The sequence below is a fragment of the Puma concolor genome, chromosome B4 (genome assembly GCF_028749965.1).
Source record: "Puma concolor isolate L17-30 chromosome B4, mPumCon1.1.hap2, whole genome shotgun sequence".
Taxonomy (NCBI): domain Eukaryota; kingdom Metazoa; phylum Chordata; class Mammalia; order Carnivora; family Felidae; genus Puma; species Puma concolor.
Window position 1 is genome coordinate 52,045,348 of NC_141673.1, and position 23,788 is coordinate 52,069,135.

At 41.8% G+C, this 23,788-nt stretch overlaps 1 protein-coding gene, 2 long non-coding RNA genes and 1 pseudogene across 5 annotated transcripts in view; 2 read left to right on the forward strand and 2 right to left on the reverse strand.

Annotated features, from left to right (window-relative positions):
* MSRB3 (methionine sulfoxide reductase B3) overlaps positions 1-11,987 on the reverse strand; it is a 175,272-nt gene extending 163,285 nt beyond the window's left edge. The window contains exon 1 of one of the 2 annotated variants that reach the window (XM_086712900.1): positions 11,851-11,987. The gene's annotated coding sequence lies outside the window, so the exon portion shown is untranslated. Of the gene's footprint in view, positions 1-11,127; positions 11,439-11,850 lie in introns of those variants that run through there. The other variant, XM_086712901.1, reaches the window with a different exon arrangement.
* LOC147579066 (uncharacterized) lies at positions 4,765-8,693 on the forward strand. Its single transcript, XR_015253512.1, has 2 exons — positions 4,765-5,047; positions 7,308-8,693. It is a non-coding gene; the product is annotated as an uncharacterized LOC147579066 (long non-coding RNA).
* On the forward strand, positions 11,976-22,000 carry LOC147579067 (uncharacterized; annotated as a pseudogene). Its single transcript, XR_015253511.1, has 3 exons — positions 11,976-12,596; positions 14,617-16,170; positions 21,109-22,000. The product of XR_015253511.1 is annotated as an uncharacterized LOC147579067 (transcript).
* LOC147579068 (uncharacterized) lies at positions 15,220-21,111 on the reverse strand. The gene is made up of 3 exons (XR_015253513.1): positions 20,344-21,111; positions 19,678-20,101; positions 15,220-15,351 (listed from the first exon to the last, which is right to left on the reverse strand). It is a non-coding gene; the product is annotated as an uncharacterized LOC147579068 (long non-coding RNA).
* Positions 22,001-23,788: the final 1,788 nt, after the last annotated feature.

Sequence of the window (23,788 nt, forward strand, 5' to 3'; positions counted from 1 at the left end):
CATAAACTCACAATGTAAGAGAAAAAAAATCAGGAAATTAATCAATTTAGGAAAAAATTAAAGTTATACAAGAAAGTTACAGTACAAAGGGATTTCACTCTCTATGCTGAAGTTTTTTGTTCTGCAATTTGAGGGGTTGAGGAAAATCAGTAATTTCCAACCACTACCAAGGACTTCTCTTTACTTAATTATTTTCCTTCATGATCGCCCATGGTTACTTCACACTGAAAGGAGGTTCTGATTAGCAATTACATATGTCTGATTAATGAAATAATTACACTCAACAAATGCAACTTAGTTGGCAAGTCCAAGGCTCAGGAAGATTAACTGATTCATTTAAGGTCACAGAAATATTTTTTAAAAGAGGATGCCGTTGTCTAAAAATGAAGAAAATGGTCCAAATTAGTGCAGGAAATCAATGGAACCAATTCCAAGCCACATACTAAAGGAAATGACTGAAAGATTTTAGAAGAATAATGAAGAAGGTATATTTTTTAATTAGGGGAAAAAGCAATAATAAATCCCAGAGAATTCTTTAAAACTTACATTAAAAAGTCATGGTCAAACCATGAAGGAAATTAAACTACAGCATGACATTAAAAACTGGTGTTGTGCAGGAGAACCAGCTTGAAGCTCACACTAGGGTCATTCTTTTTTGAGAGTCACAAAAATGGTTGAATACCTTAAAAAGTTAAATGGGAAAAAATATAACTAAAAAAAAAAAAAAGACTACATAGGAGTCACAATAGTATAATGAGTAGGAACATAAACTCTGCAGCCAGACTGCCACGATTCGAATCAGTCATGCAAATTATTGAGTTCCTCGCTCCTACGGGCCTCATCTCAAATATGAGCTCTCATGGTAACATGCTACCTCCTTGATAAAGTTGCCATGGACAGTAAATAAGTTAATATATGTAAAGGGCAAACACTTAGACCAGTGTCTGGAACAAATAGTAAATACACTAGTAACATCTATATGTGAGTATTTGCCATTATCATTATCACTATCATTATTTCTGATATATGGATGGTGAAGCATAGAAGCAGTGGGAGAAAATACAACAATCTGACTTCACAGGAAAATAGAAGCACCCTACCAGATAAGTGTGAAAGGAGCAGAAATAAATAAAAAGTAGAAAAACAGGGGCGCCTGGGTGGCTCAGTCGGTTGAGTGTCCGACTTCGGCTCAGGTCACGATCTCGAAGTCCGTGAGTTCAAGCCCCGCGTCAGGCTCTGGGCTGATGGCTCAGAGCCTGGAGCCTGCTTCTGATTCTGTGTCTCCCTCTCTCTCTGCCCCTCCCCCATTCATGCTATGTCTCTCTCTGTCTCAAAAATAAATAAATGTTAAAAAAAAAAAATTAAAAAAAAAAGTAGAAAAACATATGGATAACAAAAGAAATGTTCATCTTTAAAAATGAGTTACAGACACCAATATGGATAACACGAATATAATGTGATGGGGGGAAAAGCAAGTCACAGAAGTTACACAGCAGATGACACCATTGACAGGCCTCCAAACATGCAAAAGTAAATAATAAAATATGTAGATTTAGATACATCTAGTAAATAATAAAATATGTAGATTTAGATACATCTATGGTATAACTATAAAAAAAAGAAGCAAGAGTGTATTAGTTATCATTTGTGTGAAGTGATCATCATGGAATGCAGGACTGTGGGTACTCTGAGCAGAGAGGGAAGCTGTGAATGAAGGTCACACAGGCAGCTTTTACCATTCCACTTCTGAAGCGGAGTGGGGACATCTAGATTTTTAAAAATTACTCTGTATGTCTTATATAGAGATGTGATATATTCTTTGTGCATGTGAAATATTTTATAATAAAAAAGGGCAAATGTTTACTAATACGTTTTAAAGGCAAGAGAAGTTTGGGTTTTTTTTTTGTTTTTTTTTTTACCTAACTAGTAAAATTGTTCTTCTTCCTTAAAGCTCAATGGAGATTTTCTTCTTTAATGATAAGAGCAAATTAACTAGTTTAAGAATTAAATATATTTCAGGGCGCCTAGGTGGCTCAGTCACTTGAGCGTCTGACTTTGGGCTCAGGTCATGATTTCACGGTTCCTGAGTTTGAGCCCCAGGTCGGACTCTGTGCTGATGGCTGGGAGCCTGAAGTCTGCTTTGGATTCTGTGTCTCCCTCTCTCTCTTCCCCTCCCCCACTCATTCTCTCTCTCTCTCTCTCTCTCTCTCTCTCTCTCTCTCTCGCTCTCTTTCAAATGAATAAATGTTAAAAAATTTTTTTTCATTAAAAAAAAGAATTAAATAGGGGCGCCTGGGTGGCTCAGTCGGTTAAGCGTCCGACTTCAGCTCAGGTCATGATCTCACAGTCCGTGAGTTCGAGCCCCACGTCAGGCTCTGGGCTGATGGCTCAGAGCCTGCAGCCTGCTTCCGATTCTGTGTCTCCCCCTCTCTCTGCCCCTCCCCCGTTCATGCTCTGTCTCTCTCTGTCTCAAAAATAAATAAAACGTTAAAAAAAAAAAAATTAAAAAAAAAAAAAAAGAATTAAATATATTTCTAGAATGGTCAAAAGCAAATTCTACTAGCAGTGTACCCTAATTAAAAGAAGACTGTTCTTATCTGAGATATATCACCAAGCCTAAATAAGCAATTCTTAGCTATACATTTAGGACAACCAATATAATTCCTAGTGCTTACTGCCATTACTTCAAATGGGATAGCTAATATGATGCTTCTAATTCACTGTAACCTATCCTCTAAATAAATACTAAATCTTTAAAAGGGTTATATAACTTTGCTTATGGCTCAAATTACTGAGCACATTAGGCTACAAAGTTCAAACAGAAGATCTTAGTCACAGAATAATATTTATACTTAGTTCCACAAAACAGACAACTTGAACCAAACATAACAAGAAAAGACATAATTACGTATAATTTATTAATTATGTCATTTCCATTAAAAATTATGAAAGATCCTTGCAGACTTTTAGACAACCCATACACTCACTACAGAATCCATACACTACAGAATCTTATATATTAGGTATTACTCAGTCCAACCAATTCATTTTGCAGATGTGAAGACTGAGGCACAGAGAGCTTACATGCCTTAGACAAGAAAAGGACTAGGAAAACCCAGTCTTCCAATTTGTTGTCCAATGTTCTTTTTATCACACTACACTGATTCCTTTGCAACATGAACATATGCACAAGGATGCAAATATATTAATGAGTATGCAGTTTTTCAACTGGCTCTGCAAGTTGGTAAACATCCCCACCTCAACTATGTTCATCCTGGCTCTCTACAGTGACCTAACTAGAGGGCATATAGATAGGAAATATGGTAGTGTCTGCACTTTTTCATTCTCAGTTACTGTGAAGCCAGGGCTCCCAGGGACCTTCGGTCCCTCAATTGCTGTCCTATCTAATCTTCTGGACTGTGTACAGGGAGATATGGCTCTGCCTTTCTTTCCTTATACACACTAATCTAAAATAACATATCCACCTGTAATAGTCACTGTAGATCTTTCCCAACCCCAACCACGCCCAGATTCTCTAACAATCAAACTCGATATAAATTAAGAGAAATTAAATAAATAATTAAACAGCAAATAAATAAATAAATAAAAGTCACGGCTCTCTGATTTACACAAAAGCTGTCCTGATATTTTTTTAAAGACTCTAACATGCAGCATAGGCTTATCTTCAGTGTTGTCTTAAATTTAACATATGTACTGAGGGAGTGGTTGGTTTTGTTTGCAGGTTTTTTCCACTTTAAACAAAATAAACTGACCTAAAAAACCATAAAGATTCATCATGTAATTTACTGTAATAGAAGACAGTTATGCCATAACAGAGACTGCTGTAGGGATGTATTTGTATGCAAATCACCTATTAAATTTCATCCTAAAAACAGGAGGACAGCCCTAAGAATGATGCTCATATACCTGAATATATAATTATAAAACGTATTCATATACTAATCCCTGAGACTGCTTCACAGCCCAGTCTTAGCATAAAGTACATTGTCTGGCATAAAATAGTCAACTGCTGTTGCAGGAGCATGTTGAGAAGGGTTCTTGTCATTCCAAAATTTCAACCATGGTCAGATTCTCCACCCCATTCTAAATTTTTTTTTTTTTTCAACGTTTATTTATTTTTGGGACAGAGAGAGACAGAGCATGAACGGGCGAGGGGCAGAGAGAGAGGGAGACACAGAATCGGAAACAGGCTCTAGGCTCTGAGCCATCAGCCCAGAGCCTGATGCGGGGCTCGAACTCACGGACCGCGAGAGCGTGACCTGGCTGAAGTCGGACGCTTAACCGACTGCGCCACCCAGGCGCCCCTCTCCACCCCATTCTAAAGTGAGGTGACAATGAGTCACTGAAAGCTGAGTACAGAACCTCTCTGAGAGTATCCACAAAGCAAGAAATCAAGCTGTCCATAGACTCTATATACCATAATTCCTACACATGTGTACTTTCCAAACATGAGAATGTTTTTTTTTTTATATTAAAAAAAACTCATTTAAAACCTCAATAGTGGCTTTTTGCTAGTAGGCATTTTCTCAGTCAAAAGCCATAAAAACACAAATACTACCATATGAGATGGTTCCTTTTTTTAAATCAAAGTAGAAATTATTCTTAATACTCTAGACTGAACATAAATATGTCATTTTAGACAAATGTAATGAACAGTGTACTATTTTTAGAAACAGAATCAGGTTATACCGTTGGTCAGGAAGCCAGGCCCTGAGAACACATGTCCTATACCAGCATTATTACTCTATTTCACTTGCAGTCATCTTCATATCTTACAAACCTCTACAGTTTGTGCAACTGAAGTCCTCTCAATGAAGTAAATCCCCTCTGCTTTCCTTCAGAAAGTCAGATATCAAGAAATTGTCTCGTGGTTTCCAAGTCAGCACTCAGCTGGGTAACCCATTCTTACAAATGCCAGGCAACAATGCCACTCCAGGCTACCATGGCGAAATGTCAGAGATCAGGGTATGGTGGCCCAGGTGGCCAACTCAAGTGTTCAAGAATCGTGCAGGTGACATTTGAAAAGGTAAGAAAAACATGGCATTCTGTAAGAAAGAGGTAGGAATGTGATTTATTATACTTTTTTATTTTATTATAGTTTAGGAAATTGTCAACAATTATTTTATGGATAAGAACTTGACCATGGCAATAAAAAGTGCCCACAGAGAACAACAACCCAAAAAAAGCCAAAGAGTACTTCATCTGGTGGCAATCACATTGGCTTCACGTTCTTGGGGAAGGTAAAGGGAGGAATGAGGAGGAGACAGTGTAAAATGTGTGTTCAAGGCCAAATGAACCACTTGTGGGAAGCTTAGAGTACAGACAAATCAGGGCTTGGTGATGAGGAAGACATTTAAGGAGTTAGTTCCTTATCTTACCATAAGCCACTGGAGAGGTTAAAAAGGGAAGAAGGAGCAACAATTTTGCAGTTTGGGAAGGTCTTTCTGGGTGCAGTATCCTTTGTTCAAGGCTTCCCATGTACTATTTGTGGAGTGCGTAAATGTGATGTCCCCTAAATAAGGAAAGTTCATGGACAAAATGCCACATACTAACTGGGCATCTTTCAAAGCCAGATGAAACTGCATCTTCTTGATGATGCTTTTCCTGTCCCCTCCCTCTTATTCCAGTCAACAAAAATGTTTTGTTTTCTTCTCCCCTTTATTTATTTATTTTTTTAATTTTTAATGTTTTATTTATTTTTGACAGCGAGAGAGATAGAGCATGAGTGGGGAAGGGGCAGAGAGAGAGAGCCACAGAATCCGAAGCAGGCTCCAGGCTCCGAGCTGTCGGCACAGAGCCCGATGCGGGGCTCGAACTCACGAACCGTGAGATCATGACCTGAGCTGAAGTCGGTCGCTCAACCGACTGAGCCACCCAGGCGCCCCTCCCCTTTATTTTTAATCTTCCTTACTCATGATTTTTTTTAAACTGTACTGCTTCATTCTTTTTTTTTTTTAAGTTTGTTTATTTTAGAGAGAAAGCGAGAAGCAGCAGGGGAGGGGCAGAGACAGAGGGAGAAAGAGAGAATCCCAAACAGGCTCCCCACCACCAGCGCAGAGTGGGATGCGGGGCTCAAGCACATGAACCATGAAATCCATGACCTGAGCCAAAACCAAGAGTCAGATGCTTAACAGAACTGAGCCACCCAGGTGTCACATACGTTTGATCTCCAGACCCGAACCTTCCATTTCTGATTCAGCTACTTGTCTCCACATTAATATTCTACCAGCACCTCAAATGCAATAGATCTAAAATAAAACTCATTTTTTATCCTCACCCACAAACCTCCTGAGTTCACATTCTTGCAATCACCCAGGCCTAACGTCTTTCCATCATCTTTTATTCATCCCTCTCTTTCACCATCTCCAATTAATTGTTTATTTCTGTCCAATCTATATCAGCAACACTTCTCCAATCCCACAGTCACTAACCTAGCTCTTCAGTCTCTAAGAAAAACTCAGGGCACCTGGATGGCTCAGTCAGTTGAGCATCCAACTTCAGCTCAGAACATGATTTCACAATTCATCAGTTCGAGCCCCACATAGGGATCACTGCTGTCAGCATAGAGCCTGCTTCAGATCCTATATCTCCCTCTCTCTCTGCCCCTCCCCTGCTTGTGCACTCTCAAAAGTAAACATTAAAAAAAATATATCTTATAACCCTTCTTTATTAGTCCAATGGTTTCTTTCCTGACTCAGTTCATCCTTTGGATTATTAGATAATATATCTTATACTCCAACTTTGATTATAATATTTTGAGGACACAAAAGACTTCTATCTCATAGCTTACTAACCCAGTCCAAATTTTCTGGCCTAGGATTAAAAGCCCTCCACGTAGGGGCGCCTGGGTGGCTCAGTCAGTTAAGTGTCCGACTTCGGCTCAGGTCATGATCTCACAGTTTGTGAGTTCGAGCCCTGCATCAGGCTCTGCATCAGGCTCTGTGCTGACAGCTCAGAGCCTGGAGCCTGCTTTGGATTCTGTGTCTTGCTCTCTTTCTGCCCCTCCCCTGCTCATGCTCTGTCTCTCTGTCTCAAAAATAAATAAAACATTTTTAAAAAATTTTTTTAATAAAAATAAAATAAAACTTAAAAAAAGTCCTCCACATTCTAGGCCACACCTAATCTTCAATCTTTTATCTTCACACTATTTCCCTTCAAATAGTCTCCAATGATTTTCTACACCCACCCTCTCTATCTGACCTGGTAAATACTGGGTGCTCAACACAAGTTGATTCCTTCCACATCAGTTTGCTATATTCTCTTTCCCCATCTATCTCGGTTTGCAGGAAAACACTCTATCATTCTATATATGTGATTATCACACAGGAAATTACAATGTTCATGGAAAAGCCTACAATATCTAAGAAACAGCAAGGACTGAGAAAGAAGAGCAGTGGCTGAACTCCAATGTCTGAAGAAGAAGGCAGTGACAAGCAGGATGCCATACAAGCTCCAGAACATTTGAAAAAGCTGGGATCATTATACCTGGGATGATGGATGCTAACAGCCCATCCGAATTCTTCTACATGATCCATTTGTCTAATAGAACTTATAGTCTAGTGAAGAAGATGAATACATATGGATTTGATAATGCAAGACGGTAAAATCATGCTCCAATCAGGGTACAAAATGTCTTGAAAACACAAGGAAATGACAATTCTAAGAGGAGAAGAAAGCTTCACAAAAGACCATGAGATGGAGCCTTAAGGACAGGTTCCAAGAGAAAAATATTCCAGACAGCAGAAGCAGTCTAAAGGAAAGTAGAGATGGAAAATGCTAGACATGTGAGAAACAGGAAAATAACTAAGGAACTCCCTCAACTATTACTATTTTGAAAGTCCCTAATTATTACTTAAATAGTTTCAATGAATTCACCCTGAAGAGCTATTTGAGCTCAGCACTCTAATGCAGTGAATTCCTAAAAATATGCAGACAATTGTAGGATGGATCAGTTGTCATTAAAAAGGATTTTCAAGTCAGGTGGATCCTGAGCTGCGTTGTAACTCCTGAATGTAGTGCTAACCCCCCCCTCCCTCCCCCCCCCATTTACTCCCCAAAGGCTCCTCTTCAGCATTCCTGCCTCAGTATGAATGAACTGCTCTAACATCCTAGGATCCCAGTGAAGGTGGCTTTTCCACACACAGTGCAATCAAGAGAAAATTATACCTTTTAAGGACTAATAACCCCATAATACAAAATGTAAAAATGCAAAATCAAACCACGTAAATGTCTGCAGTCTCTACTACAAAGAATTCTAGAATTAAAAGAGACCTTAGGGGAAATCTGTGTCAACAATGTGACCCACACTATGTCTACTGCGTTCTTTCTCTCGGGAATTTAGGATCAAGTCTCAACGTATCAGTCTTTCCTTGTGCTTGGAACCAAGGGACACGTAAATACTCAGGGGCTGCTGAACAGTCACATTCAACCATGAACACAGGAAAGCGGAAAAAAAATGGTCAGCAAAGAAAGAACAGTGAAGCAAAGAAAGGCAAACAGTAGAGAGCAGGAAAGTTCCAGGTTTTCCAGTCCCTGGTCCCTAATAAGGTCTGTCTGCATTTGGCTCCCATCAAATTTCTTTCTTTCGTTTTCTTAAAACTAGTTCATGTTCGTTTCTGTTATTTGCAACAGAAGCTTAAATGAGGCAATAACCAAATCCTCTATAAAGTCAATTGGTTGATTTATTACTGACCTACCTTTTCTATAATTTCTTTTCTCTTTATTTGCATTTCCTTAAAAGTCATAAACATGACTTTGGTATGCTATAGAGAAAATATGTGAACAAGGATCAGGAATCACGTTGAGCATTTTAAAAGAAAATCTCACTGTGCCCAGGAAGGAGAAAATATAGAAATACTCAAAGTAAAGCCTTGAGCAATTTGTACAGCAATCACAGATGCTAACTAACAAGTAGTAAATGAAATAGCTATCTGATTGCCCTCCTATCCAAACTCAATTTAATTCTGAGTAAACCAGATGGGTAGGTCCAAGTATGATCAATAGGGCATTTTGTAGGAATGTAGGGCATTTCATCTGGAATGCCTCCAAAGAACTAGTCACAGGCCTCCAACTACAGAAAAGTTTGGGTGCCCTACAGTGGTATCCCTAACCCAAACACAAATTCCAAAACTGAATACCAGACCATCTTAGGGCCTGGGCTTAGCTGTCCCCAAAGAGCAGTGAGACATTTACGCCATGACATAACCAGCACCTTCTGCTATTAGAGAGGGAAAGAGAAAGTAACAGAAGCTTACTATCATGGAACTCTGTCAAGGTGTGTACAACTGTGTGCATATGCCAGATATCAAGATGTTCCAGAGGCAGATTCAGGCTCCCAAACCTGGATCCATACCAATCATTTCTGACTACAGGTAGACCAGTTTAACATGCATAGCAAGGAAGAGTTGACAATCAGAAGTTTGAATCAATGTAGTCTGGGTAACTGCAGCATTTTATAAACAAAAACAATATTCCAGGATCCTGGAGTCAGAAGGGACACAGAGACTATGTCCAACTTCATCACTTTACAGAGAAGAGAGCTAAACATCTGAACCGAATCCCCAGCTATAATAAGTAACACAGCTGAGATAAAATCAAAGAATTGCAACCGATAACAGAACCAAAAAGCATTATTTCCTAAAGTTCCTCTTTAATGGTTGAAATTTCATTTGTAACCTAAAAGAGATAAACGTATTTGAATAGGGAAAACCTATGAAACTATTGTTGGGATCTTCTTTGCATATTCTTGTTACTTGGGTTTAGCAAAACAGTAAAGATTTCTGACCTAATGGGTTAACACTTTAGCTAAGATATTAGAACAAGCACCTTTAAAAGCCAAAAAACCGTGAGTTGATTCAAAATCTAAATTATGTTGTATGTTTGCAACCTTGGCAGACAGGCAGTTTAGGCACTGTGACAAAATTCTCCATGGCAGAGAGCTACTTATTTTAATATAAAAAAATTCCAGACGTTCACATAGGGCCCTAATAAAAGTCACCAGAAATTAGACTTATATGTCAGCAGGGACCAAAATTAAAAGAATGAATGTTTAAATGGTCCAAATATAAATTTGGTGTTCAAAATTGCTGGAAAGGGGCCACAGTACGGTGGATTTGGGTCTTCAAGGGCTGCTTTACCACAAGTATTAGGTAAGTCAACATATCACTGAAGGAAAAAGAAAAAAAAACCCATATTCCCTGGCAGTACAATCCACTCTTTATCGTGCAGCACAGTATTTTCTAGAAGACCACTAATAAAAAGTGCTGTTAGAACCTGTTGTATTTCCCAAGAAGTACTATTAAAGGTACTCGTAAAATACAAATTCATAAAAGATCTTTAAAAAAAAAAACAGTACTAATCAGTACTGTTTTCAATCATGCAATTGATATCATTGCTTAAATTAGTATTTATAAACTGCACATTTAATAAAATTAAACATTTAAAAAGCTCCCATTAATCTAAATTGGCAATTTTATAAGTTACCTGAATCCTGAAGATTTTTGTTATAGACGAGACCAACTTTTAAAATCTATTTTGCCACCAGTGTTACAAATGGAAATATGAAGAAACAGACCAGAGGGTTCTGAACATAAAGTATGCTTAATAGAGTCGGCTTTCAACTAATTTATAAGTCCTAATTGTAAGCCATATCTAATGTTGACAGTTTAGTCTACTGGTGGCAAAACCAAAAGCAAACTAAAATTTTCTAATCTCAACTGAGGAACTAAAATTTTTGTTCTATCATTCCAGAAAAAAAAAAAAATTAAGAACTGAGAAGCTCTGATGATTAGTAAGTTAGACACTCATCACAAATAGCAACGTTCGTGTAATTTCACATTTACCTAAACCTACATTTGTAATCTCTGATCATTACTTTTCATAAATAACCTTACGTAAAAGAAAAAGCCCTCACTAATATTTGAAGAAAACGATCTTCAAAAATTATCGTGTTAAGACCTCAGAATTACCACAATTATAGTCCTAAACCAAGGAATGCAGGAATGGTACCTTCCGTTCACACTTTCGTTCACTTTAAAACAGTCCACTGTAAAACTTACAAAACAGACTCGGATGCTTTTTTCCCCTTAAAAACAACAAGACTGGTACCTGGCATACTCGGGGTTTTGTTCGGTTTTGGCCTATTAGATACCAGCGGGGCCCGCGGGAGTCTGAGCCTGAGCCTGAGCCCGAGGCGCGGGCGACGCGGCGGGCGGGGGGGGGGGGGGTGGGCAGTGCGCCCCCGGTGTCCCCTCCTCGCCTCCCGCCGCTCCCGGCGCTTCCTCCCGGCGCGTCGGCGCCCCACGCCCCTCCTGGACGCCCGGCGGGAGGCGCGGGCCTGACCCGCGCATTCCCACGCGCCCCGGCCCGTTATCCGAGCGGGCACTTTGGCGGGGCGGTCCTGCGCCGAGCGGGGGCTCCGGGAGACCCCCTGCGCGGCGCCCCTCCCCTGCCCCCTGCGGGCTGCCCCGCCAAGCCCCTCCCCGGGGGCCCGCGCCGGGCGAGCGCTTCCCTCGGGCTCAAGTTCGCGCCGGGGACGAGATAAGGTGTCAGCGAGGCGGCCAGACGCCTCCCGTAGGCGGGGGCGAAGCCAGCTTGACCTCCTTCCATCCACCCCCCCCCAACCCCCCCCCCCCACACACACACACACCGCCCGCGAGGGGCGCTCCTCTTCCGCGCCCCTCCTGAGCTCAGGAAAGGGGGCGTCCCCGCAGGAGTCTGAAGGGGGCGCAGCCCGGCACTCGGAGGGGATCAGGGGTCGGGGTCACACCTCAACTCGGCAGGGCTGGGGTGGGAAGGGGGAGGTGAGGCGGCGAAGGAGCCCGAACTTACCTGACTGCGCGGCTCCCCGCGCCGCAGTCGCGGCCAGCCAGAGGCAGAGGCAGAGCGAGAGGGGGCGCGGGAGGGTCCGCCGTGGGCGCATGGAAGGGCCGGGGAGCCGCCGCCGCCGCCGCCGCCGCCGTCCGAGCCTCGCTCCCTCCCTCCCTCCCTCCCAGGCTCCGGGCGACGGACGGGGCGGCGGGAGGCATGACGGGAAATTCCTGGGCACGGGCAGCCGAGTCCAAATATGAGCATGGGAGACGAGCGAGGGAGGACCGCGGAGCGCGCCCGCCGCGGACGGGGCCCGCTGCCCGGCCCCGGCGGCCGCCAACTCCCTCCTCCTCCGAATCCTCCTCCTTCACCGCCGCCGCGAGGCCGCCGGCCGCCGAGCGCGAGCGGGAGGTGGAATCTGTCTGCCAGGGCGCATCCCTCCCCAGGGTTGAGGCCCAAGAGCGGAGCCGAGCACCCCACCCAGGTCCCACCTGAGACCCCTGAAGGGGCAGAAAAGAGATAAACCACCACGAGGAGACCGGACAGCGAGCCAGGGACCCGCCGGAGGACGTTTAAGGGGTTTGAGGAGACTGTTGCGTTGCCCCTAATCAGTTGAGAGCTTTGGGTAAGAGGGGATGAAAAGATCTGGCAAATACTTCTCTAAGTGTGGGAGGGTGAGGCTGGAGCGGCACTGTGCATTCAGGTGAGCCATCCAGCACGCAACAAACAGGCGTTGTAATTCTTAAAACCACCCACCCGCATTCCAGGTGAGCGGTCCCTGGACACCAGGTGTGTGTGTTGCGCGGGGTGGGGGTGGGAGGGGGGGGTGGAGGTTCTTAGACAAAATTACAACGCGACTCTTCCCAAACTAGTATTTGAATACTATATATGGACTTTAGGCAAGCTACTGTGACGTCAGTTTTCCTAATAGCTAAATGCTGATGTTGAGACCAGTCGGCCCTTCCTCCACCAACCTCTCTCCAGCCCTTACACTGGTTCTGTATTTGCTGTAGCTCCTCTAAAAGGCAGTGTTGAAATTTATTCCAAAGGTGCTACTTCTGATGACCGAAATGTCAGTCCCAGATGTTTAATTACAGGCCCAAGCCAGTAAGTAGTTCCCTGACTTTTCTTTGGCACTGATAACTCCTTCAGTAATCAAGTCCAAATGACCCTTAGCTTTTTAAGACAACATAATTATGTCTTGATTACTATAATTTATTATTTTTTTTATTCACACTAACGGGACAGGCCCTGGAGATGCAGGATGTTATATGATTACTTATGCGCATTTTAAGATGCTACAGAAATGATTTATTGATGCAAAATTCTTACGGGGTAAATGTCAAACAGATTTAGAGTGGATTATTCTAATATGAACTGAAGGATGGTAATTTGTACATCACACTGCTTGTTTTAAAATGCTTTGTTTGCAAATCAGAAACTTCGAAACAAATTTAATTCCGGCAAAGAATTAAGGCCCACATGTCAAAAGCCAGTCCATTTGCAAGGGGCTCCCCTTAAATCATCTGATACTGACAAGCACAACCTCCCATGAATTACTCCTGGCAAATGGGCGGATTTCAGCCTTCATGTACTAGCAGTGATAATGGGACTAAGGGCAGATGACCTAAGTAAGCTAGGGGTAAATAAACAGCAAGACAGTAAATGAGGGATTTAAAAGACACATGGTATTATCATTCAGTTTAGCTCCCCAGAAGCTGGGCAGTGGGAAGAGGATACTCAGGAAGACTGTCAAGACTGTCGAGTATTCCCTCCCTTTCCTCTTCTTTGTATCTTTAGCTGTGTATTACATAAGCATCTGTTTTTCTTAATTCCCTTACAACACCTAGCATAGTTCTTTGCCCAGAGTCTAAGGAGTTGTTTAAAAAGAAAAGGAAATGAGCACAGTAATTTGTGGACTGACTTACAGGAGCGCTGAGCTGAGTGTAAGGAAAAAGTTGTTTAAAAGGACGGTAATAATTAAGCCATATGTAAAATAGTTTAGTTGGCCTTATATACAAACACGTAAACTCATAAAGAATGCATTGTCATACAACCTAGTTCATATTAGTGTGAGTGGAGAGTGAAGTAATTGTGTTGATTCTGCCGACTTGACAGAAAAGCAGCAGCTGTTGTAAAGGCTTCGAGAAGTCTGTTGAAGAGAGGAGAAAGAGCTAAGGTTACTTGAATGCGTGACAAGTGCGGGGAGCTCTGCTGGTGTTTTACACATGGTACTTTATGTAATCCCTACAAACATCTCTGAGCTTATTGTTTTTCATCCCTATTTTACAGCTAAGGAGACTGAGGCATAGATGATGAATTACGCTACTAGGAAGGGGTGAAGTAGTATGGGGGGGATCAAGCCTCATTCCAAAGTCATATCTAGTCTTTTGACTGTACTGATCTGGCCTATTCTCCCTACATTTAAAAGGAAAAAAAAAGGTACTCAAAAACTATATTCATCGGGCTCTTGCGGTTTGAAGTAACGTGTGCCCTCAAGTTGCCTCAAGTCACAGGGGTAAAGGATACATGTGGAAATAAGACCTGAGGCTTAACCGGCTTGTCAGGTCGTCCTTTGTGGGCCTGGGAGGTGGGGGCCTGTGCCTTTGATAGGCATCAGGAACCAGAAAAGTACTACCACATTCTGACCACATTCCTATGAGTTTTGTACCTGGACGACTGAGACTTAAATCACGTATTTCACCACGTTTTCTCTAATGTCTTTTTTATTATGATCTTAATACCAACCGCGGCAACATACTACCTTAAGCATTGTTTGCTTTTCAGACAAAGGACCCACAAGAAGAGGTGACTGCTTCCCCTGCTCCCATCCCTCCCCCTGCCCAGCGATGTGCTGGTAAATAAATGCTGAACAACCAGATCTGGAGGCGGGAGATCTCAGCTGTAACAAAACCCAGTTTATGTGGTGCCAGTGTTCCCACCGACCCACGGCAGAGCTGGGAAGAGATGCGCGCACCAGCTCTCGGGCCTGTAAGGGCCAGCCCCGGCACACCTCTGCGTCAGCTCTTTGTCAGATGCCTTCAGAATGCGGCCATAATTCAAGGTGCACAAACAACCGCAGCTCTTTCCATCCTGTTCCCACTTGCTGCCAGTTCTCTGTCTACTATCAAATGACCCCGAGGAGAGAATCTGTCACCATTGTCCTTTTAGGGGAAAGCTCTCCTTGGAGGCTATCTCGGAAGCCACTGAGCAGCCCATAGGCTGGCTACCTCTGAGCCAGGTGTCCTCTCCTACTCCATCTGTGGCTAGGATGGACGGCTCACATGCTAGACAACGTGGTCACCCATGCTGAAGAAACAGACTGCGTTGCTACCTGCTTAGGGGGTTGTGGTCGGGGCGGCCTCTTTCGAAAGGAGTCTAAGCACGACAGGCTTTCAAGCGGTGGTCTCTCTGACGTACTGTTCTCAGCTCTTCAGTGAGATCCTCTCGGCCACTACACAGAGCTTTGGGACAGCTTCTCCTCCACATACCCCAAGGAACATCTTGGGTAGGTGCCAACAACTGCAAACAGGAGAATGGATAGGTTAGGACTGGGTAGGATTCAAAAGCCCCTCATTTAGGGGGAGAAACCCTAAGTTAGTACTTAAGTTCAGTGAACATTTATCAAGTGCCGTTGTTTCAAACCAATAGTGATGATTGGAGAGTAAGGAAATCATCTCATAGGAGGATGTCATAGACGATCCAGGAGAAGGGTTTCCAGACTACACTCAATCCAAACTCCCCAGATTCTGCTTTCCTAATCTGGGAAGTAGAACGGCGTGACTCAGCTCTGCCGAGAACACTTCTATATTGGTAGAAGCGTGCCCCTTGCCTCAGTGTGCTGGGGTGGGAGTGGGGTCGAGGAGAACTATTCTCAACAACGTGAGGGACACAGAGTCAATGCTGACTGGCTCACGGAGACACTTGAAATCTTCTTTTACACAGTGGAAGCCATCCCTTTTGTTAATTCTGGAGATAGTTGATGTATTCCCATGATGGATGCGCTACCTGATTCTCCCAGCTTTGGATAGGTGGCTGCGCTACAACAAACAATAACTATTTTGACAAGATTTTCAATATTGTAGACCATTAAATAATCCTCTCTAGACCAGCAAAGCTGCTTGACTGTTAGCAAGATCGCATCACATAAAGTGATATATGCTACATCAACCATATACACATACAGAAGAAAAGAGAGCGAAGGGGAAGGAGCGAGAATGAACAGTTGAAACTGCACAGGAAAATTCTGATGGGAGACTTGATTCTACTTTCATTCAGTCTCTTAGTGCTTCTTCTGTCGAGGGCATCTAACCCCACAGTGTGTGCATCCAGGGTTTACAGGTATTTTTCGAACCACGCACAACTTGCCCCTAACTGCAAACTACCTCCTTCATATGTTCAGCCAAAGCAGTTGCAATCTGATCCAGTAGTAGAGGAAATCCCGGCTGTGCTGGGCTTTCTGGGAAATGGCATGTTGCTCTCCAAAATGGTCTCCTTACAGGATTTTCTGCAGTAGTTTAACCTCTGCCTAAATTTCACTCTGCGAGCTGCCATTAGAACTTAATCTCATAATCAGATACAGCTCCACTCAGTAGTCAGGGACTTGAGCTTCGGGATCAGATAGATCTAAATTCATGCATGGCCTCCACCATTAAAGCCCATGGGACAGTAGGCAAGCTACTTAACTTTGCCTAAGCTTTGACATTCTTTTTTCTTTCTGTAGAATGAAAAAATAAAGATACCACCATGCATGACACTTAGCACAATCCCATGCTACCTATGTACCTATGTCCTTAATAAATATCAATATAATACTAATATTATTAACCTTTATCATCACTTACCAACTTTCAATCACCAGAGTCACTCTTTGCCTTTAAGCTTTATCTGACATGATTTCCTGTGTCTGAAATGACTCATAGTTTCTCTGCACAGCTTAGAGTCCTACATTTGTATTCATAATCACCTCTTAAGGAAGTCAGTTCAGATTTAATAATACATTCAATGTGTGTTTTCTTCCAATACTTTTTATATTTACATCCACGTTTGCTAATAGTAAATATGTTATCAAATATGTTTTTCAGTCTTTACTTCCTCAAAGTAATCATATTAGAAGGCTGCACACACTGATGAATGATTATTCAAACTGTTTTGTGAAAACCACTTTTAGATTTGCATCAAAATACATGATGAAATTTTTAAAATATCTCCAACACAGGAAAATCATCTTCACATTCATTTATTCAAATATTTACTTATGCTTACTGTGAGCTGGGTAGAAAATAAGATAAGCTGGCAAAGTATTTAGTATGTTTTTTTAATGTTCAAAAAAAATTTTTTTTTTTTGGTTTAGTTTTGAGAGACAGAGGAAGAGAGAGAATGAGTGGGGGAGGGGCAGAGAGAGAGACACATACAGAATCAGAAGCAGGCTCCAGGCTCTGAGCTGTCAGCACAGAGCCTGACTCAGGGCTTGAACTCATGGACCAAGAGATCATGACCTGAGCCGAAGTCAGACAGACGCTCAGTCGACTGAACCACCCAGGCACCCCTAAAATATTTAGTATGTTAAGGTGGTAACTGCAAATAAGAGAAATAAGGCAGGAAAGGTTGCTAAAAGTCTTGGGGAAATAACATTAAAGACGTACAAGACAGAAGTAAGTCATGCTGGTGTGTGAGAGAGGAGGAACAGCAAGCAAAAAGTCCACACCCAACGCACCCTGCCCTGTAGGAGGACCATCCAGGAGGCTGGCATGGGGAGAAGAGGGTGAAAGGGGACTGTGGTGAGAGCATCAAAGGTTGTGGCCCCAGAGGCAATCAGGTAAGGTCTTATGGACCATTTATAAGGACTTTGGCTTCTTCGTAGTGAGATGGGAAGCTCTGATGGGCTTTACACACCAGAGTGACATAGTCTTATTTACATTTTAACAGAGAACTTTGGCTCCTCTGTCAAGGCGTGCAGAGACAAAAGGGGAGACCAGGTGAGAGATAATGGTGATTTGGGTAGGGAAGCAGTGGACGTAGCAAAAAGGTATCAAACTGAAGATATATTTGAAATGTGGGGCCCACAAGATTTGCTAATATACCAAATGTAAGGTTTGAAAGAAAGAAAAGAATGTCTCTAAACTTTTTTTTCTTTTTTTCCCCCCTGAGCATTACAGAATTGACATTTCATAAGATACATATTAAGTGTGAAATGGCTTTTAGACACACAAGATAATGTTCATCTGGGTGATTAAATATGAAAGTTATATGTATAGAGGGTGGCTGGGCTGCAGATATAGAAATGATATTCAAGCCATGAGAAGTCCATAGATTTTCTTTTTAAACTGTTGGTGACTATGTAAATTGGTGCGGCCATTTGTAGAAAACAGTATGGAGATTCCTCAAAAAATTAAAAATAGAACTACCCTACGACCCAGGAATTGCTCTACTGGGTATTTACTCAAAAAACACAGAAACATTAATTCAAAGGGTTACTTGCACTCTTACGTTTATTATACAATAATATACATTATACATTATACAATAGGCAAGCTATAAAAGCAGCCCAAATGTCCATTGATTGATAAACAGGAAAAGAAGAAGTGGCATATTTCAGCCATAAAAAAAAAAAAAAAAGAATAAATTCTTGCCATTTGCAACAACACAGATAGAGCTAGAGAGTATAATGCTGAGTAAAATAAGTCAGAGAAAGACAAATACCATATGATTTCACTGGAATTTAAGAAACAAATGAGCAAGGGGGGGAGACAAATCATAGACTCTTAACTACAGATGGTTATCAGAGTGGGGGGGGTGGGAGTGGGATGGGGGAAAAGGGCTGGAGATAAAGAGTGCACTTATAATGATGAAAAAAATAAATAAAATTATTTTTTTTTAAAAGGTGAGGCTAAAGAGATAGGAAAAGTATGGAGGACTGGGAGGCAAATGAAGTTTTATTTTTATTTTTTTGAGAACACATTTGTGGAAAAAGACAAAATTTAGAACCAAGCAGAATCGATGAATAACCAAATTAAGTTATTCCCTTTTTATGCTTTTAAGTGAGTAAACATAAAATGTTAATGATTTTGTGACTTATAAATGAGCTCTGAAACACCCTGATAATCTCTAAATATTTGAGGAATAGTAGCAATGGAACACAGGTATATTCCACCATTGTGACCACATTAAAAAGCCATCCCTATAGGTCAAATGGCCAAACATCCAATCGTTGTGATATGTAACTGACAGCTAAATGACAAGGTCCACCAGACAGAAGGGAATGAGAACATCTCTTCAGGGTTGGGAGAGAAACCTTTTTGAGGCTTAAATATATACAAAGCTTATGGGGCACCTGGGTGGCTCAGTCGGTTAAGCATCCAACTTCAGGTCATGATCTCTCGGTTCCTGGGTTCGAGCCCCACGTTGGGCTCTGTGCTGCTGACAGCTCAGAGCCTGGAGCCTGCTTTGGATTCTGTGTCTCCCTCTCTATCTGCTCCTCCCCCACTTGTGCTCTGTCTTTCCCTCTCTCAAAAATAAACATTAAAAAAATTTTTTTAAATATTGTTTAATATATTGTATCAAAGTTGATTTTATATTTTTCAATACTGGTGGTCCATAAAAGTAGACAGAGAAATCAACTTCAGTTGGCAGATTGCTATTCAAACTCTGGCTATGCCATGTAATTGTTTTACAATTCACATCTCTGGGATTTAGTGACCTTGTCTTTGAAATGAAAGTAATAATGCCTGACCTGCTGCCTATCCTGCAAGATGTTGGCAGGAGTTGAATGATATGAGGGGGCTTTCAACCTACTGATGTCTAAAGGAAAAGTCATCATTGAGGCAAGGTGCATGTTTCTAAACTCACCCACTTTTGTTTCTTTGTATAAGCCACAGTTCTTCACATAGCTCAAAGATGCCTCTTTGAGATTCTGTTAAAAGAGAAAGGTTCACCAAGGAAATGCATAACAGACACACACAAAATCTAGTATAAAATTGCACAGTGAAAATCGCTTTGGAAAGCAACGGAAGCATCATACTTTCTTGTGTGGAAGAGAAACATAATGAAAACAGCAGTTTTTAAAAATTTAGTGTGTAGCAGGCTATGAGGGGAAATCAGAAGAGTAGAGCTGGGAAGGCCACCCAGGCAGGTGCAGATACCCAGATTGGAGGTAGAGTCCCTAGTCTAAGATATTAGCAGTAAGACTAGAGATAAACAAGGTGTTATGGTAGGAAAAGAGTTGCCAGAAAAAAATGCAGGATACCCAGATAAATCTGAATTCTAGGGGCGCCTGGGTGGCGCAGTCGGTTAAGCGTCCGACTTCAGCCAGGTCACGATCTCGCGGTCCGTGAGTTCGAGCCCCGCGTCAGGCTCTGGGCTGATGGCTCAGAGCCTGGAGCCTGTTTCCGATTCTGTGTCTCCCTCTCTCTCTGCCCCTCCCCCGTTCATGCTCTGTCTCTCTCTGTCCCAAAAATAAATAAACGTTGAAAAAAAAAATTTAAAAAAAAAAAAAAATCTGAATTCTAAATGAACACCAGATAATTTTTAGTATATCCTAAGTATTTCATGGAGCATTATTTATAGTTTATCTGAAACTCAGTTTAATTGGGAAGCCTATATTTTTCATCCTCATATTTTTCCGAGGCAGATTCTGAAATAAAATGTGTGCGATGTGACCACTGTGAAAGGGAGAGAAAGTCATCAAGAGCTAGTCCAGCTCTTTTGTGGCTCCTGAAGAGATCCATAAAGATGTCAAATAGTTCTTTACAGACCTATTTATTTACCAGCCAGGGCATGAACTTTACTAATATTGTGGCTTTATTCTATTCTCGATATTTGGGTTTTATACCATCCAGTACAATCTATATGAACGTGTGTGTGCACGCCTGCTTAACGTGTGGGTTAATCAGCAAAGAAACCACCAGCTCACAGCTGCCTGGAGAGAATTACTGAATAAGAAACATGAATTGGAGGACCCACAGTCAGTTTGTCTATCATCCTCCACCTACATGTATGCATACACATGTACACACATATGCTCAGACAAGGACGTCCCTTTCAGTGGAGGAATAGGGGGAGTTGAAAGATTCAGAGAAGGAAGGCTTTTTGAGGTGGTAATACAGAACTGAAAGCAAGGCAGGCAGGAGCATTCGGGAGGGTGACTTTCTCTGTCTAAAAGGTCCCAACCCTTGAGATCTTATCCCCTGGGAGATGCAAGTGAAAACCCAAAATAGTGCTGCAGAGCTTTAACCTGTATCTCTCCTACTTAATGATGCTGTCTGAAATCTCCTTCACCAGGTGCTAGTGTCTCACCCATGGAGGCTGAAAGGTCAAAACGACAAGGAGAAAGCAGCCTGGTTTCAACCCACTCCTTTTGTAAACAGAGGGGCAGACTAGGATTTGGAACTGATGATCACGCGTACCCAAGAACAGCCCATGGTAAAACCAGAAGGCCCACAGTGCATACGGCTGGGGAGCATTCTGGAGAAGACAGGTGGAGGAAATACTAAGGTCAGCCTTGATGATCGACCCGTGGCTTAGCGAAGGCTGCCTCGGAGCAGAAGTGAGTATTGCGAACTTTGGGATAATAGAGCTGTGGAGCGAGATTTGAATTCTACTACTGAATTCTCAACAGTAATAGAATATTGAAAAGGAAAGTCTTCTTTTGCGACTTCCCATAGTGTAATAAGTGCTTCATAAATAAATACTGTTGACTGACCCTTCAGATGGGGTTAGGTGGATAGGGGATTGTTGAAGGGGGAAGGAGAGAGGTGGTTAAGGGAGGTTTATGCATGTCTAACTCTCATGGGAAAAACCAATGGAAACTATCAAACAGAACTATCATCAACTCAGCTTTCCACAGTGGCATAAAAGGAAAAAAAAAGGGAAAAAGAAGTTCTTTCTAAATACCATTATATTCTGGTCCCAGTGGTAACAGATAATTATAACTAGAACTACAAGTAAAATTGGCTTGATTAACAAAAATAAGTAATTCTTTGGCATCTAAAGCTCTGAAAATTCAAGATACTTAGTGAAAAGAAACCCCAAAAGACATTTACTATAGTGTTCGAAGTAAAAGCAAAGCATTAAAACAATAAAAACATGTTCCAAATGAATCAAATGATGCTCAGCTAATTTCATGTTACTTCACATCAATAAAGAAAAATACAACAAGAAATCTACACCTTCAGTAAGCCTATGTTATAAATATGAATGAAATAGCTCTGAACTATTTCCAACTTTGCCTCTCAAATTCCTTCGGTCTGATGGTAGAACATATTATTTCCTGTTCCCATACTCCGTGGGAAGTGGCACACCCACTTCAATCTTCGTCATTTGTTTCCTGTATCAGCATTCATGGGAAGAACTGTTTTGGTGCTGGCTACCCTAGGTTGCTCACTCAGGTCCAGAAGCCATCTGGCAATGATTCACAAACTTTTGTGAGAATTACCTGGAGAGCCTGTCACTATCCTGGGATCTTTCCCAGATACAGTGATTCAGCAGGTTTGGTGAAGGATACAGGAATCTGCATTTCTAATAGTACCCTAGATGATTCTAAGACAGGTGGTCCACATGTTCTTTGAGAAATTCTGGTTTAACCGGAGTAATTTTCATTTCTACCTTCCAACCGAGGAGGGTAAGTTTCAACCTCTCCTTTCTATAATGCCCATAACAGAGGTAGACAGGATTATGGGAAAATACATAAGGGCACATACAACACAGCTTTCATGACCTTTACAAAACATATATGCTCATTCATAATCCAAATAATCAGGAAATTCAAAGAATTTTCATTTTACCCTGTACTGAGGTTCATTATGAAATGAGACACTGTGGGGCGCCTGGGTGGCTCAGTCGGTTAAGCGTCTGACGTCAGCTCACGGCACGATCTCATGGTTTGTGAGTTCGAGCCCCACGTCGGGCTCTGTGCTGACAGCCCAGAGACTGGAGCCTGCTTCAGATTCTGTGTCTCCCTCTCTCTCTGCCCCTCCCCTGCTCGTGCTCTGTCTCTGTTTCTCAAAAATAAATGCTAAAAGAAATAAAATCTGAGACCCTTGTATTAAGAAAAAAAAAAAGGAGGCACTGAAAGATTCTGAGCTGCTTCCTGAGCCATCAATGATTAAATTAAGCTCCCCAGAGTTGTAGTGCTGTGAATATTTTATTGTATTCTTTGAAAAGTGGTTATTTTTAAATCAGAATATAACTCTTAGGTAACTAAAATAACTAAATTCATCAAGACATATCTTTAAAAATTACTCCAGGTAAGTAGGAATTTTCTGTACCCATCTCTCTATTACTAGAATATGATATACCAAATTATAAGTACATATTTTTTCTGAACATAATGAAAATAGCATACCTCTCTAAACATTTCAGCTACGTGAGGCAACATTTATTCTATCGATCTCCAAATATGATAAGGTTGTCTTATAACTAAATAGTATTTGAAGTACATTCAGCTGCCCTTGAGGAAAACCAGGAAAAGCAATTTTGATTTTTCCATGTTATTAAAGCATAGTGGAAAATGAAAATGGTAATTTTGTATATAATTAGACTCAGTTTTATTATTTTTACTTTTTATTTAAAAAAAAATGTTGGGGGGCACCTGGGTGGCTCAGTCGGTTAAGCGTCCGACTTTGGCTCAGGTCATGATCTTGCGGTCTGGGAGTTCGAGCCTCGTGTCGGGCTCTGTGCTGACAGCTCAGAGCTTGGAGCCTGCTTTGGATTCCGTGTCTACCTTTCTCTCTCTCTGCCCTTCCCCTGCTCATGCTCTCTCTCTCTGTCAAAAATAAGTAAACATTAAAGAATAAAAATTAAAAAAAAATAAAAATAAAAAATAAAAAATAAATTTTGGGGGGGGGGGCACCTGGGTAGCTCAGTCGGTTAAGCGGCCGACTTGGGCTCAGGTCATGATCTCGCAGTCCGTGAGTTCGAGCCCCGCATCTGGCTCTGTGCTGACAGCTCAGAGCCTGGAGCC